Source organism: Macrobrachium nipponense, chromosome 35 (assembly GCF_015104395.2).
Source record: "Macrobrachium nipponense isolate FS-2020 chromosome 35, ASM1510439v2, whole genome shotgun sequence".
Classification (NCBI taxonomy): domain Eukaryota; kingdom Metazoa; phylum Arthropoda; class Malacostraca; order Decapoda; family Palaemonidae; genus Macrobrachium; species Macrobrachium nipponense.
This window is the reverse complement of record NC_061096.1, coordinates 59,037,320-59,055,734: the sequence shown is the minus strand read 5'-3', so window position 1 is coordinate 59,055,734 and position 18,415 is coordinate 59,037,320. Positions and strand designations below refer to the sequence as shown.

At 38.3% G+C, this 18,415-nt stretch overlaps 1 protein-coding gene across 7 annotated transcripts in view; it reads right to left on the bottom strand.

Moving 5' to 3' along the window:
* LOC135208819 (innexin inx2-like) overlaps window positions 1–18,415 on the bottom strand; it is a 104,323-nt gene that overhangs the window by 59,921 nt on the left and 25,987 nt on the right. For all 7 annotated transcript variants that reach the window (XM_064241374.1, XM_064241378.1, XM_064241375.1 and 4 more), the window contains one exon: window positions 372–418. The gene's annotated coding sequence lies outside the window, so the exon portion shown is untranslated. The remainder of the gene's footprint in view (window positions 1–371; window positions 419–18,415) is intronic.

The following is an 18,415-nucleotide window of genomic DNA, read 5'->3' as shown; positions in this document are numbered from 1 at the left end:
ATTAGCTCTCAAACAAAGACAAGTTACTTTGTTAAATATGCCATCTTAGGTGGTTTGCTTTTACTTGTCAGTTCTTGACCTAAGTTCCCCATCCCAAGCTGGTTTAGTACAAAAAAATAGTAATAGTAATAATAGCAAGCAAATGCTAACTTACGAAGGCTTCAGAACGGTTATGCAGTAGAAAGTATCGTATTTATTAATGTTTGTTTTGTTTACTGCCAATGTACAAATTGTGACTTGTTTATCAGTCTCTTTTTGTTATGTGTTTTTGTTTTTGCATCTCTTTGTTTTAAAGATTATGAAAGGCAAATTCCCAGTCCCAGGGACCCTACTAGTAGCCTCACAGTAGTGAAGAGATGAAATTTACTCACCTTTTGAGGAAACGTAATGCTGCAGGATCACGAAGGACGTGTTAGATCTGTAAAGAAAGAAAAGGAAAGAAATTAGTGTCGATGTGCGCCATCTCAGGTTACCGTCTAGACCGTGGTTATTACCACAGTTTGAGCCTGATCCTGACATTCGTACATAGTGATGTATCTTTTAAAAATAAAATAATAACTATGATAGAAAACTGCCGAAACTAGAAGTGTTTAACAACGATATTCACTACGCAATGGCGTGATCGGTATGGTCTTGGCCTGCCACCTCGGTGGCCGCGAGTTCGATTCTCGGGCATTCCACAGAGGGGGTAGAGATGTGTATTTCTGGTGATAGAAGTTCACTCTCGACGTGGTTCGGAAGTCGTGTAAAGAAAGCCGTTAGTCCCGTTGCTGAATAACCACTGGTTCCATGCAACTTAAAAACACCATGCAAACAAACAAAAAAACTACGCAATTTAAACAAAGGATTATATATCTGAGAAACCAGACTTATTTTACTATTATTATTTTTCTAAACACGCGATTCCAGAAGATGACTTTTCCTTCTAATCCCACACGAGGCCAAACTCGTAGTTTTTGGTGACTGAAGACGATCGTCTTTGCAAGCACAGGCCTCACCATGCATGCTATATGCTTTTATCCGATTGCGATATAAGTAGCGTTATTAACTCTAAATTCGTTACTGACTTGAAATTAAAATGGCGTCATAAAACAGTCGTTATGAGCAATAGAGTTCTTGAAACTCAGAAGAAACAAAACGCACACATAGTTTAAAGTTTCTCAGAAATAAGAATGATGAAATCTAATACAAGTAGTTCACAAGAGTAATGGCAGAAACCACAATCAGTAAATCGGGACCCATGGCAGTAGTGTACTCGTAGTACAAAGATAAGCCACTTCAGTAATATTACTCTGGAAAAAGAAAGAAAGTCGTAAGGTACCAGAGACTCTTGGAATAACTAAGTAACCAATCGGAGGAGAGGATGGAGAGATCATTCAATACAAACTGAGCACTGATTTGTTAGTTTGCCCGGTTGGGTAACCATGACTAAGAAGGAGACCTTCGAGGTAAGAGCAGTGGTTTATTGCTGACGAGGGGGGGAAGGGGGGGAAGGGAGTCAGGAAACTGTAGGCCTTAGACATCTTTTCAGGGATTATTTATGCCTAAGGGGAGTGATCCTTGTTTATTGGAAAGGGAAGTAATCTGAGCCCGGGGCTATTTTGTAACACACGGTAGGGAAGGCGTTGCATTGATACGTCCTCAAGGAAAAGATTTCGTTCGAAAAATTATTTTTTCATGTGATTTCTCGATAGAAGAATAAATTCTACATCATAAAGACACAAGATTCTTCACCATCGTAGAACGTTCCTTATGCTGACTTTGAAAACATTCAAGAGAATATGAAGCATTCATAAAACATTCCCTTGACAAAGCAGTTCATATTTCGGTGCCAGAAAGCCCTAAACAAATCCCAAGTAAGCGAAAATTTATTCCTTTCATACTCTAAAATGACGTCGCAGTCGTCCGGGCTTTGAAAGCCGATAATACCCTATTTATTGTTAAGATTATTATTAGATTAAAAGGACACAACAACAATTTTCTCCCTTTGAAATAAAGTCTGGGAAAATTTAAGAACGACAACAAATAACATTCATCAGCCTAGAGTGCCTCTTTACTATCATTAAGTTATACTGGATTGTTTGCAAACGTCAATCACTATAAATATTTATTCGCTAAACTTTTTTTTTACCTGAAAACTTCCTCCTATATCTGTGAGTTTCCTGACTTATATCCCCACTTTATCTAGAAAAATATTGAAAAGTTAGAGCAAAAAGAAAAATCCAACGTAGACGCTCGCAAGATCCATGTTCTTATATCACAAACGTTTTCCGTTTAATCTCAAAGTTTTCCCACAATTGTATCATAATAAATGCACTTAATTTACAGACAAACACTGCTATTAAACGTCAAGCATTCTGTAAGAAGTCGTGCTTTCACAATCGAAATTCTTTCAAGCAGTTTTCCGGCTTTCATCCTTTGAATCCCCTCTGCTACCTTTGCCCTTTTACAAGTATTTTCCCATCTCAATCCTCTGGAACACCTGCGGCATATCACATGGAATCATATCTCAAGCAGGTGCATTTCTAGTTTTCTTTTTTTCGGCTTTTAATTTCCCTCTTTATTTCACAAACGTTCTCTGATTTGCATAATTACTTTTGTATATAAATACAATATATATTTTGTTTATGTGTATGTATATATATATATATATATATATATATATATATATATATATATATATATATATATATAGTATACATGGGATTTGTAAAATAATTTCAAATTAGGTCGAAGGGGAAATATTATACCGGAACCTAAATGAACCTCAGTATATTCAGTTTCATTCAACCGATTTTCATCACATAGCTTACAAAATTTCCATTAACGTAATAACCTTTTTATTTGGGTCCCTTTTAATTGGGAAGTCTTAAAAAAAAAAAACTAATATTTCGTCAAATAATCGTTCGTCACTAAAATTGAGAAATCACCGAAGGAAATCTTTTTCATCTAAGAACTGGAACCAGTCATGTCACGTCTGGGGTATTACCGGATTATTACTAATCAATTGTTCCGTACTTAATCGTTTTTGTGATTTCATGGTTGGGAGTGAGGTGGGGGGGGAGCTGGAGATGAGAAAATCGATTCCATACGGTCGTATATTTTTTTCTTCTCCTTTCTTATAGCCAAATTGATTGGGGGTCATCCGAAACGAGAGAGTTCTTTAAGAGGCGGAACGCTTTCTTTCAGGCGACGTTACGAAACGAAACGCGACTCGAAATATATATGAGTGTCTCAAAGCAGAACGAATTTTAAAATGTGCGATTTTGAAGAAGTCTGGAGAGATGCTCACATAAAATGCGGTCGAAGCTAGGCCACATCCAGGTTTGAGGAAAAAGAAAAAAACACCGGCTGATTGTGATGATTACCATTTTCAAACATAACGAAAAATTACTCAGTTTGAAAAACATGATAACATTGCAGACTATGTTCATTTCGAAAGTGTTCAGTCAATATGTTCTCCATAATGATACATACACACACATATATATGTATATATACATATTATATTCATATGTGCGTATGTATAATTATAACAAAAGTACAAATCATTTTTTAAAGTCCGATAGTTATAACAAAAGTACAATAACCGCATGTGAAGAAAGGAGGATACAATTTAGTTACCCACACATGACAGAGAGAGAGAGAGAGAGAGAGAGAGAGAGAGAGAGAGAGAGAGAGAGAGAATCCCTTTAGAATGGGTCCACCCCGTCAGTGTGTGTGGGGGGATTATCTTGTCGAAACCGTTCCTTAATTGAACTGGACATTATTCGAGTTGGTTATTGAAAGTCATGATGTCAGCTCTGACCCTGTAACAAGATAACATGTGCCACGTCGAGTTATAATGGTGTCCTGTATTAGGACCGCCGAACTGTCCTTTGGAGCCACATCTTGGGTTATTGTCATTTGGAAGGCGACCCTTGAACTTGCTCTACAATCTTTTCTTGAATGTGTGTATAGGTTGATTTGCTACGGTCGATTATGCACTTGGAGAGAGAATTCATCTTGCAACAGGCTGCGATGACAAATAATGAAGCCTGGGCAGTCTCAGGAGAAACATTAGTAAACACCATAGGTTGGAGTGGAGAATATATAATTCTATGTTTCGGGTTTCAATGGAAATGAAAGACAACGGTGTCTAATTTTAACCGATAACAAGCCCCTCTCGGTAATGTATAAATGTACATTACTGTGCAGAAAACAACTATTTTCATAGCTATAAGTTCCTTCCGGAAATTACTGAACTCATCATCCAATTAGACAAAGTTTTGCCAAGAAACAGCGGTCACCATGATTTGCAGTTGGTATTGATATCTCCCTCAGAAACTGTTCTCATCAGCCAGGGAGGAGCTGGAAAGTTTGATTCTGTTGCTATGAATCTCAAACATGCTGGGTCTTCAGAGATGATGAGACTCAGATCATGATTTTTTTATTAGGTCATTCTCCCTGTAGAAAACGTCTTGGAACTTAAGCGCCTCAGTGGTGTGGTCGGTATGGTGTTGGCCTGCCACCTCAGTGGCCGCCAGTTCGATTCTCGGGCATTCCATTGAGGTGTTCGAGATGTGTATTCCTGGTGATAGAAGTTCACTCTCGACGTGGTTCGGAAGTCACGTAAAGCCGTTGGTTCCATGCAACTTAAAAGCACCATACAAACAATCAAATCAACTTAGGACTTCTAAAGGAAATGTGTTAATTTGTCTCCACTGAAGACAGGTTTATTTCAATCAATTTGAACTTGTTCTCATTTCCCTTGGAAGTAAAAGAATGCTGAAATGCAATAGACGTAGCCAAAAATGGGCGCGATTTAGCATTGTGGCTCGCAGTGTGTAAGTTGTCATCATGATGAAGAGAACCGCACCTAGAACTGTTCCATACGGGACACCAAAGAGCTGCTTTGGACAATGAACCATTCGCTGGTGGCAGAAGCGTCGTATTTGAAAGGAAGGCGATAATCTCTGTTGGTTTTGCTGCCTGATTCTAAGATTGTAATTACAGTTCCTGCCTAACTGATTGGCTGAGATGTCGTAGATCTCACTGAATAAAGCTAAATTGATTACACTCGGTTTTTTTCCATCTGTCCATCCGCCTGTGGTGGTCGCGCATGGTAACACTGCGTCCCGGGCTTTAGATAATTACGCTATATATATGTATAAGTTTTAGGTAAATAAAAGGATATCTGGGGGTACATTTGCAACTGAAAAGTGTTTTAATAATTTACTGTATGCGAATTACACCGTTGATATTCGAAATAGGATATTGTTACTTTTGTTGAATGTAAGCTGAATGTAACTATCTGAAGCCCGGGACGCAGTGTTACCATACGCAAACACCACAGGCGGGTGGACAGATGGAAAAAAAAAAAAACAGTATAGGTGGGTGTTTTATGATTTCTTTCCTATTATTTTACCGAGAACTCGATAAAATGAGACAGTAAAGATATTAGAGAATAGCTCACAGTATTAATTAAGCTCGAGTGTCTGAAACAATACCAGCTGATTGGGATGAAGTAAGAAGGGACGCGAATATATAAACGTTGCATGTTTTCTTTATGTCATCTTATTTAAAATATATTCCGTACAATCTTGAAAAATCAACCCCAGATCAGTACTTGTGGTTTCACAAGTACTGTCAATGACTGACTTGAATGCGTCAAGTTAAAGGACGAAGGGAATCGGATACTGTCTAAAGATAACATCACGGCATCGTTACACATAACTCACTTAAGAAAATCTACGTCAGCGGATTACAGTTTTGAATAGGTCAGCAGCCTTAGATGTATTCTGAAGGTAATTCTGTATGGAAATCCCCCATTTGGTATGACGTAAGACCTCGAATGTCGTATGTTAAATGATCACCATGGAATGACATTCGATATATACGATGTTCCTTCCAAGCTTTTGGTTTATGCCATGTGTTGGAGATGCTTATGCCATGTATTGCAGGAATGCTTGCATGAAGAATAATGATGTGCATTCACAGATACTTCGTGCACGTAAATAGCATGGCCGATGTACCTCACAAAAAGGCAATGAGAAATAAAGGCTCCGAAAACCTCTATAAAGACTGCCGCCTTCAAAATCTGAAGAAGACGCCAACCAAAACGATTCTAAAGGAAAATGACTCCAAGAGGCGGCCTTTTGAGAGCCGTTCTAAGCACACCTTTGAGGAAAATCCAATCGAAAGCAATACTCCAAGTGGTCCTGAATAAACTTTTGAGGCCATAAAAAGTCCTACAGCTATTTAGGGGTCATTATGCATTTACGTACAAAGAGGATAATTCGACGAAATGTCTTCACAAAAGACACCCCTTTTTTTTTTTATTCAGAATACGTAAGTATTCTTAACCAACTGACAATTGGCTTTAAGAAAAATTATTCAAGAGAGAGAGAGAGAGAGAGAGAGAGAGAGGGGAGACCTCTTGAACGTTATATTCAAGTAAAGGAATAGAGTTTTATACGTGCCCGTAGGTTACAATGCGACGACTATTTAAAGTTCATTGGAGGTCAAACGACGCAGGTTGCGTTCGCTTACATAGATAAGGAGATGGTGCAATGGGCAAATGACTCTCTCTCTCTCTCTCTCTCTCTCTCCCTCTCTCTCTCTCTCATTGTGGCCTTGTGGATCGGGTGTTACCATGGCTTGCTGACATCTGGATGACTCGTAATCGACTCTCCAATAAGACGAGCAGAGGAAGTGGGCGTTTTCTTGAAAAAAATCAGTGTATCTCCGTTGACTAACACATAGCACACATTGAATCAAGTACCTAGTTGTAAGGTGACTGTTGTGGGTTTGGAGAGAGAGAGAGAGAGAGAGAGAGAGAGAGAGAGAGAGAGAGAGAGAGAGAGAGAGAGATAGTTTTTTATTGCTCTGTTAAAACGTGTAACAACAAAACGCGAGGGTATTGACGGGTAATCCTCATCTGACGGAAATAAATCGTTCGGAACGTTTTTTTTCCATAAAACTAATTTAGAGGTTGTACATGTCAGTGGTTTAAGAGACGAGACCTCCATTCTATAAGACCAGTATTATTTACCCAAAATTCAAAATTCAAAATTCACCAAATAGGGAAGTATGAACTAACAAAGAAAGCTCACTACTAACAGAAATTTTATACAATGCCGCAGAAGCACCTGTGCCATATAGTAACAATCAGAACACTTCATGGAAGAAAAAAAAGATAACCGGACATAAACAACTGGATCAACAGATCCATGAAAACTTCCAGGTAGTTTCCAGTTGATGGAAATAGATTAGAATTACCTTTGGGTGTAAGTTACTCACAACATATAGATAAATAGATATTAAGTGATTTTTGTGGCTTATGCATATATATATCTATATATATATATATATATATAATTATATATATATATAATAGTAAATATATATATGTGTGTGTGTGTGTGTGTGTGTATGTATGTATGTATGTATGTATGTATGTATGATATATATATATATATATATATATATATATATATATATATATATATATTATATATTGGGACTGTATGTCTGTGTGTACATTGGAAGTAATTGCTACACAACTTTTCCCTAAATCAGCAAGGCAAGTAAATTTCAAAACCCTACATCTATTAAACGAATGAGAAATTCCAGTGTATAATTATGTTGCACGTGAATAAAAGGATTCTACGTAAATGCTACAAAATTTGTAACTGAATAAAGAATCGCAGTGGGAAACGATATTTTTTTTTTTTACAGTAATAAATGAAACGAACTTGAATGAGGGAACAAAAGGAAATAGTACCCGCCAAAACATCCCATCTAAAGAAAGGGCTCCAAAAAGGCATATTAAAAATGGCTGTAAATAACCATCATCATCCTCTGTCGGAAGTATTTCAGTATTTCATCCCCTTCTCCATTGTGCCGAGGGAGGGAAGGCAATTACAGCGATTTCGACGTAAAATAACTCGTATTTCCTCAGCGAATGTGTCAACGTCAGATCCGACATTAAAAATAGCCGACTTTAGGCCTACGGCACATTTCAGAACATTCGGTAGATATGGATCGTTTCTCAGAGGAATTTCCCTCGTCATTTTCGTTCTTCCAGGATTAGTTTTGTTAGAGTATTTACAAGTAGTCATTATAAAGGTAATTACTATTTTACAATGTTTTTATTAGCAATTACTTTGATGTCAGGTTTACACTGTATGACAGGTGTAATTCCATTATAACAATGTATGCTTGTGTGGGCACTTGTGCCCTTTATACGTACGCATCAATTTTTGATGCTCAGCTTCTCTCTCACTGGAAGTCAGAAACTGTCCAACAAACGGATATTTTGAGTTATTTCATGAACGTTGCATAATGTCGTATTGACCTTTCTGGTGCAAATTCTAAAGTTTTTTCTTCAAGCATAACTTGCAGCTAATAGCTTTCGCCTCACGTAATCCATAAATCATGAGCGATAAAGGTTCAAATCTTGTTCGTTTTTTTTTCTGGCACGTCGTGGGACCATTGCCATTCAACTTCCTTTCTTATAACGCCACCAAGTTAATCGCAATAATAATAGTAATGTAATGTTCACGCTCTCGGCCTCTTGGAGTTAATAATATAAATGACTTTATTCAGACTCATTTTTTATGTAAAAAAAACAAAACAGACAAATAACAGCAAGGAGGGAAAAAAGAGATGTCATGGAAGTAAAAACAATGAAAATAACGGTAGATATGTGAAAAAATAGATAGGGGAAAGAAAATCATATTTTGAAATAACAGTAGAGGAAAAAATCACTGGAAGGTTCCCTCAAAAGCCAAGCTTTTGACGAGAGTAATAATATTCCCGTATTTGAGGTGTTAATAGAGTATTTTAATATCTCTGAGAAGCGACAGTAAATATTACTCTTTAATACAAGTAAAATTCCCAGCGAAAGTATAAGACTTAATTGATATGTAATAATACCTTTCTGTAATTAAATCAGTCAACAATACCATCGTTATTTCGAATCTGTCACCAAATGTTTTTTTTTCGTTTTGTTTGACTCAATAGAGTAAAATACTTGGAAGGTAATTAAAAATGCAACACCATAATCATGCGTTATTTGCTAAGGGCGCACTGAATTGCTATGCGATTAGGCGTACGAATACTTAAGATTCCTAATTCAACTGCGTTGATCAACGACGATCCCTTGCACGGCATCTCATAAATAGGAACTCAAGAACGTGTGACGCCAAACTTTCTTCTTCTTCGTAAGAGTTCAGTACAAAGCACAAAGAAACGAACACTTATAATAAGACAGGTCTGGTTATCATTAGGTACTTTTAATGGTTCGAGATACTACTGACATTGAAGGCCAAACCCTACATCAAAATATTCATAAACTTGGTACATCAATATGTTTTATAAATTGTTTATGTTTTGGGATGGTTGCCCCCCCCCCTTTTTATTTTTAAAGATTGTTGACGAACAAAAAGCAGCTTATTTCCTTTTGATGATATGCAGAAATCATACGACCACATTACCTACGACGGAATGAGGTTTGAAAATAAACCGCATATTAATGAAGTCAAACATCTTTTGGTCTTTCTCACTTTATATTCCCTATTAAAGCCTTGGGAATGCATCGTCACAAACTCGCGCGTCATTGGGATCATGGGTCTAATGTGATCATCATTATCACCATTCCTGATGATGAGAACTTAATAGGCTCTCTTAGAGTTTATGATGTTTTCATGGTTTTCGAAAACACACTGAATTTACTTAATTATTGACTAATCCTGTCACTCATGTTTTGGTTTTTGTTGTCATTAACGGAATGAAATAGATGGTGCACGATCATTACAAAGCATTAGAACGAAGAGAGATGACAGTATCGCGAAAAGGGAAAGGGAGGAGAGTCGGGATCTATCGCAGATGAAAGAAAGACAAACAGGATGACGGATGAGAATAGAAATGGAAAGGCTTCGGTTGGACTCCACTCAATGGGATGCGGCCGTGTCAGGCGAAGCGTCTAGTGGTCGTAGAAAGCGCAAAGCTGGGATATGGAGAGAGGGTATTTCTATAAGACGCAAAGGCAAATCAGGAGCAGGTGACAATGGTGAAAAACACAGCGCAGAAGAGAGAGAGGAGGCAATGGGGTGGGGAAAGAGTTGGGTGGGGGGTTGGGGAGACTGTGTTTGTACCAAAGTATCAGAGGTGGTCTGCTAATTGTCACACTCCCACCAACCAAACTTCCCCTGTCCACCAATGAACCTTCTGGCCTCACAACATCCTCAGGACCTCCTGTGGTCCTCCTTCGATACGATATCCTCCACACACTTCTACAAAGGGAATACCTACGCCACGGTACATACGCACGCACGCACAATCCCTTCTGTCACAGTTTAGCATTAGGCCTATAGATGCTGGTCTGCCTTACTCTATCAGTAACTCAGTTCCCACAAAGTCAAAGTCAATTTTTCATGCAGCTTCTCTTATTATTTCGCGATGTTTCACACTTACCACTCGTTATAACGTTGATGATTAACATAAATCATTCCTACATACCGAAACTTTTTAATTCTTCACTTGCCTTCAACCACGCCATATCCCAATAGCTCCTTAGACCATCCTTGTGTTTACCTCCCGCCTACCTCTCCTGACCTTTGGAGATATGAGCGGTTGCCTCCTTTGATCTGAGCCAAGTTAAGACTAACAGATGGGATTCGCCGATTGGGACGTTTGATTTAAATTTTCATCTAATCCCAGAGTAGTCACATATTCGTTGTGGGCGCTATTACAGTCGTCTCTCGATGACTTTGTTCTCTGTTATGAGAGTGGCATAGACTAAGCGCATGCAGTTGAGGATGAACTAAGTTGAAAACTAATTTGTCTTATTTTTTATGATAATCGTGTTAGTTTGGGTACGCCAGAAGGTAGTCATGCTCTTCAGCCCACTCTGTAATTAACCCATAGAGGCCTTGTAACTTACACCTATTATTTGTGAACTTTTCTTATGGTCAGGGAACCAAATAAATCTGTAGCGTAGGAACTTGTATAAAAACGCAAATTCTTTAGAGAAAATCACTCTTAGATCACAATATTAGATTTTTTTTTTTCAAAATTGTAACTCCTCACTATGGTTACTTTATTCCTTTTCTCTGTAGTTTATCATGAATAACTTTGGCAGTGTTAAAGAAAACACGCCGTACTCACGCGAGAGCAGAAACCAATGTTTTTGGGAATTTGAACAAACTAATCATCGTCAAATTATCTTCTCTGTGTATTTAAACATCTATTACTAATTTGGCCACTGAATAGGTAGACTGGGTAAATGCATTATCTCTGTAGCAATCAAGGTTACATTAATTGATATTCCAGTTTCAATGGAGTTCAGATACTTTTATAAACTATAATATAGTTAGAAAATTCGTGACATTTAATTCTCTCCATATATTGTCCTTAAAACCTTAGAATGAAGAGATATGACATTGCTACCCCTTTATGTCGTAGGTTTGTTTACAAGGCGCTGAACATGGCACGGCAAAATCATACACACACACACACACATACTATATACATATATATATATATATATATATATATATATATATATATATATATATATATATGTGTGTGTGTGTGTGTGTGTGTGTGTGTGTGTGTGTGTGAGAGAGAGAGAGAGAGAGAGAGAGAGAGAGAGAGAGAGGTGAATTCGGACATTATTTGAATTGAGGATCATTGAAACTTTTGACGTCACCTCCAAGTTTAGGATCGGATAGCGTGTGTCAGATCGTTGTTGAATGGTATCTTGGGTAAGGATCACTGAACTGGCCAGTAGCGTCACTTTCTTGGTTCCTACAATACTTGTTATTACTCATTGGTAATGACTGACGAAGCGAGGGAGGAAATTCCACATTAGGTAGAGTCCGTGAGACTAATTGATGAAACATGAACTATGTAAGCCTCTCATTGATATAGCTTCGGTTGGGGTAGCGAACATTTAACCCTATGACTGTGATTGCGGTGGTGGATCTGGCGTTATTTGTAAATGTAAAAGAAATCAGTAGTGCCCGTGTTGGACATCATGTAGTGTTCCCGAATTTAAAAATAATAACCTGAAAAGTCTCTTTATTATCATCGTTATTTTACAAGGATTTTTGCCTTGAAATCCAGATTGGTTTGTTTCGTTTTTTTTTTTAACAATTTTCCGTTACATTGCGGAAAGTAGAAAGGTTCTTTGTATTGTATGATGTTATTTTTTACCATGTCTATATCGCCCTCAATCATTCCTCCACGACATTGATATTCTTTTGTGCGGGAGATCGTTTCCTCTCGGGTAAAAAATTGCTTTGGAACTTCAATTCGAGTCGAAGTCCAATGCCTTTGGAAATCAAGGCGAGCTCAAGGCGGCCTTATTATAAAGCTAACCTACATGTATTGTGGCGACAGCACGCATATTTAGTCAAAGATATTGGAAGTCCTCATTTCACTTTCAACGTTCTATAGCGCACAAAGAAATATTCTGTTCAGGGTGGCTATAGTCTTTTCTTCTGTGTACTTTATGAATTTAAGGGAATTTAAGAGTCTTGGCGTTAATTTTAGCAGTTCAACTATAAAAAAATATGTATAATAGAATAAAGAGCCTCGAGGTCATCTCTCTATCCAATGAGTTCACACTAATATTTTAACAATAGAAGTTTTAAATCAAATAACAGACACACATGAGCGAATTGGCACATACATAGGTAGAGAGAGAGAGAGAGAGAGAGAGAGAGAGAGAGAGAGATTAGGACATTATAAGGCCATCCAGGCCTGTGACCACAATCTTCCTGCCCCCGGGGAGGGATTCCGTCTTGGTACTTTAAGGCGACTGACTTGTTTTGGCAAAATACAACCCATGGGGAAGTTTGGGGTCGAGGAGGAGGAGGCCGGTGGTGGTATGGAGAAGGAGGGAGGGGAGATGTTAAGATGGAGAGAAATGAGGACAAAGGATAGGGTCGATGGAGGATCTCGTAAATTGTTTTGTCGTTCAGAGTGCGAGATAACATCTCAGTTTTCCAAATGAGATTGGGCATCAGGTTGACTCTTGGAGCTCGGTATCGATCAATGTAGTGGAGCGCGGTGAAGAATTGTGAGTTCCTTGGGATAATATAAGATTACTGACGGACATGTATGAAAAATAAAAGATTCATTTATTGCATTTACCAAGATTCTATGGGCTGCTGCCACTGTAATACTGATTTTATCCAAAACGGCATTCAAAATCATCATTGTTTAATTAGGTAGATCTATGACGCATATCACAAAACGCCTCTGCTTTCCCTTTTTATTTTTTAATATATATGGGGGGGATTTGTAATGTTATGCATAAACATAAAATTATACAGACACACACTATGCTGGTCCGAATCCACGAGAGGAAGAGATTATTATCAACTAAAAAAATTCCCATTCGCAAATGAACAGTGCATTCGTACAAAGGAATACACGTCCCCATTTAAACAGGGTGGTATCTAACGGAGATTAAAAAAAAAAAAAAGTTGCAAGCTTTTAAGGATTGCCAGTTTAATCAGTCTTATACTATGCAGTCAGAATGATATATTGATAATAAAATTCTAAAAAAAAAAATCGTACTTCAAAACGAACATTCAATGAAGAACAGTATAACAACGATGACAAGAGTGACTGAGGCGAACTCAAGCTTATTGTTGTGAGGAGAGATGGGATTTAGCATTCCTGTGGACTGGACGAATTGGTCCCCCCCCCCTCTTTAACTCTCCCCTCTCTCCACAGAAAGAACCCTCATCTTTCACCTTCTCCGGTACCACCAATATCTCCCGGTCTCTTTCTTCTGCCCCTGCCGCCTTCGCTGCTGCGACGCTCAGGCTCAGCTCAGGATCAGGATCCTGCTCAGGATGGAGAGAGAGAGGCTCTTCTTCATCTCGGTGGCCTTTCGCCTCAACTCTCGCATATTATGGAGGGGACAGAAGTCGCTTTTCCATACACTAAACTTAGTATGACGGCTTTCCTGGCATTCTCCAGCACACGTAACTCCCTTCAGGTGAAAGAGGACAAATGCATGGCACAGAAACTTGCCAAATCCTGTGGATTTCTTCATAGCATGACCGAAGGATTCCAATTTAATGGTTGATGCGCTAAGACTTCCTCTCGTAAGAGGGAGGCAAAGGAACACGTCGTCGGCGAGGCTTCTCGATTTCAGTCCTCTCTCTCTCTCTCTCTCTCTCTCTCTCTCTCTCTCTCTCTCTCTCTCTCTCAGATCAGAGCTGTCTAATATGCAATTACGCATGTCCATTACTAATGTCACTTAAAATATCTTTGCGATGCTGATGAGACTACTTTGAAGCTCAAGTAAGTAGGTGTTCAGGACTGCAATACATGATTAGTTCTGCTAGCAAATGCACTGCATATCATGAATGAAGATTTAACTCTCAGACAGAACAATGCGCATGGCCTGTAAGAGGAGTTACTTTATTAACAAATAGTTATGGAAAACTGTTCTGAAAGTGACAAAATAATGGCTTTTGTTTAATGATATAAACATTGATAATATTTGCTCTGTGCAATACCAACGATGACAATACTCGACGTCCCATATCACCTACACTTTATTTCACGAAGGAGATTATTGAAATCCAGAATCGAGCATTATTGCACCATCGGAAACACCATTTATCTTTTAAAAGTGGACCACTCTTTTCGAAGCGATAAACCTCCAACAGTTCAAGTCAGCTGTTGAGCATCAGGATATCAAGTTACTCACGTCTCTCTCTGCTTCTGCCTAAATCTCGACCTCGGAGTGTTATTTATAAACTTGATGGCTGACGTTCATCTTATAAGGAAGGTTTTGTTCTCTATGCCTCGGCACCTGTGATCAACACTCATACTCTTTGGCATTGAGTGCGTGTTAAACAGGATGCAGGACAAATCAATACGGCAAACTCGTGTTTTGTTACTCTGAAGTAGATGATTAACATCTAATCTCCACAACAAGGAAAGGCCGATGATAAACGTACTACTGCTGCCGTGTTCACCAACACATTTGGGTAAAAATGATAGAAAATATCCATAATTTGTACTTTTACTTCCCGTGAGCAGCATTCACTTGGAATTAGACATAAGTGTGCTCGTTTTATGTGTGTACCTTTGGGATTCGTGTAGGAACCTTTACCCTTGGGCTGCATTAGCCTGTCTCATTTCCGAGCGAAGCTGTGAGACTTGGGCAGGAAATCGTTAGTACCGTGTAACCCATCCACAGTGAATAATGAAGTAGGACTTTAGCTTAATCCTTAATTGGCTTATCCGACAATCTGTTTTGCATTTTGAGGAGAGATTAATTGCAAGATGAATACTTAACTTTTCAAGGGCAACAGGCATAATGCTTATAAAGACTTAATTTGATACTTCTTTCTGATGAAGGATAATGTTATCACATCAAGGAACGATGATGTATGTCGTATATCTTTATGAATCCTCTTCTCTCCTCCCTCTCTTCTCTTCTCTCTCTCTCTCTCCTCTCTCTCTCTCTCTCTTAATATATATATATATATAATATATATATATATATATATATATATTACATATAAATATATGTATATATATATAATATAATATATATATATATATATATATATTATATATATATATATATATATATATATATATATATATATATATATATATATATATATGATTTTCGTTGGTGAATCGCTTGCACACATAAAAGTTACGCAAAGGCCACACGTCATCTAACACAAAGTTACAGAAAATGTTCACGAACTGCGTCGCACCATGTGAATCACAAGTGTGAAATCATGGAATCATTCGTCAGTATGTTGACACGACTCTCATCTGACTTGATTAAATGCATACACATGCACACGCTTACATGCACATCACGTTTAACTTGGAAAGCACATTTACGGTCGTAGTAAATACCAGACTTAACATAGCCATGTCAAACGAAAGAACAAACAGACAAACACCGATCATAGCGATGTTGATGGTAATGCGTGGTAAACGCACAAGGACGACGACAGCAATTGATGGATGGTGATAAGTCATGAATAAAACTAGATTAAGGGGACCAGTTGCATGTTTGATTCAGGTCAGGACCTTGAAAACACAAGGCTTATATATATATATATGGACCTTGCTTAGAAGGGTGACTACAAACGGAACTTTCGATATCTAAAGCATTACAGTTTAAGAAAAAGGTTATGGTGGCTCACATAAGTACTTCCAGTACTTCAGATGAGTGACCATACGTGAAACGGAGAGGAAAAACGGCGAGAGATGAAATTAAGACAATGAATGATGATGATGATGATGATGATGATGGTGATAATGTGGAAGTTGGGCAAGGGGAGACATGGGTGTTTGGGGGGGAGGGGGGGGGGGAGCTGTCTACACGCCACGCGACGTAACAGCTGGCAATCGTGTCTGTAGCAGAAGGTAATAATGATACACTATGAGATGTATGGACCGACGTGTAAGTGTGTGTGTGTGTGTATGTGTGTGTGTCAAGACTTTCTTTGTCTGCTTATTGAAGGGAATAGAGGCTGTATGCAGAACATCCAAAAGTCATCTTTCGGCAGATCTTCCAGCATAACATTGAAAATGAGAATAAATACAAAATTTATTATATACAAAAAAATGATGCGATGATAATCCTAAACCCAGTAATTAAAGAAGAGAATTTCAATGGAATAGGAAAACATGAATCTTAAAGAATGCTTCAGACGATATTTATTTCATAGATATCAACTCAAACGCAGTATCATAGAACGTGGATACACCGCACAAGTTGCCAGTTATGATAAGCAACAGCACACATATATATATCATCTTGAAACTGCTGACCTGTTCATTCAGAAGGAAAAGCTTCTATTATATTACCTGACACACGAGCAAGCAAACGGCCACGCATGAAAGTGACAACGAAAGTCCCACTATACGAGCATTACTCGGCGTAAATTGCTTTCGGCGAACGGTTCCCACGACAGAAACGAGTCCGGACGCTAACACCTTTCACAGAGGAAGTCGCATGGTCATTATTATGGGGGTGGGAGTCGGGTGGGTTTATAAGGGTTTAACTGTAATAAATAGCACAATTTATGTTATCCGCTCTCCCAGTTTCACGGAGGTGGGAAATGACACTTGCAACCTTGCATAAAATACCCAATTGCGCGGAATACAAAATGCGATGTATTTCTTATTTCTGGGTTTTGGTTATATTGCCGGATCCTTTATTCCCTAATCTTACGTTGCATGACGTGAAGACACGGCGTGCGAATGTAACATATTAAAATGAGCCACCAGGAACAAAATATTTGACTTTCAACGCAACAAGTACAAGACAGAACGTAAGAAAGTATTCCGAAATGGAAAGTGAGGCAGAGAATTGATGCTGTTGCTGTTATTGTTGTTATGCAGCATTACGGGGATGCAGATGCAAGTGTTCAACGGGGCATAAACAAACCGGTGTTTGAGTTGGGGGGGAGGGGGGGGGGTATAGAAGGGACAAGGATAAAGCTTCTTCGCCCTTCTCACCATGCCCCATTTTCCTCTTTCGTCCAGGATCTCCTCCCCCACACATACATACAAGCCCTATCTATAATATCTTGAGGAGGCCATCTCCTTAACATCTCTCCCAGCCTCATTACCGTCCCTCCCCTAGACTAATGCTCTGGGCTCCCATCAGCCACCCACAGTCATTCAAAGATGGAGATGCAGGTGGCAGCTCGGTAATTACTCCTTGTGTCCCGATAGCCAACATGCTGTTTTTGGAGGGAACCTACAGCAACAAGGACGAGGTTGCGCGCGTTCGCGAGATGTCCAAGAGCGTAGGCAACGCCTCCAACTCTAGTCTTATAGTTATCCTTTACCCTGCCGTTATAGTACAGCTTTCCGTGGAGGAGAGAAGTGAGATGTTTATTCTTAATTTCAGTTTTTTTTTTTTTAAACACGTGATTGTTTACGTTTGTCTTCGGTGACCTTCGATGTTGTAACGCCAGTTTCTTAAACTACAAACACTAGTTTCATGAATAATAAATAATAACAATCAGTGAGAAGAAAAAGTTCCTAATAACAAACTATCAAATCGTCGACCTCACGTGACCAAAAATCCTCCTCCTCCTCCTCCTCCTCCCCCTCCTCCTCCTCCTACTACTACTACTACTACTACTACTACTATTATATACTGATAATAATAATACTAGTTCCATTTAACGCTTGGAAACCTTGTCAGTTTTTCGGCGCTCTCTATATAAATTGACATCTAATGTTTGTAATAATGTTACCTAATTATTAAGTAACCCGTCTGTAAAATCGAACACGATATAAAAATTTTTTTTACTTAAAATTTTACTTATAAGTTATATAACGCATATATATATATATATATATATATATATATATATAATATATATATATATATATATATATATATATATATATA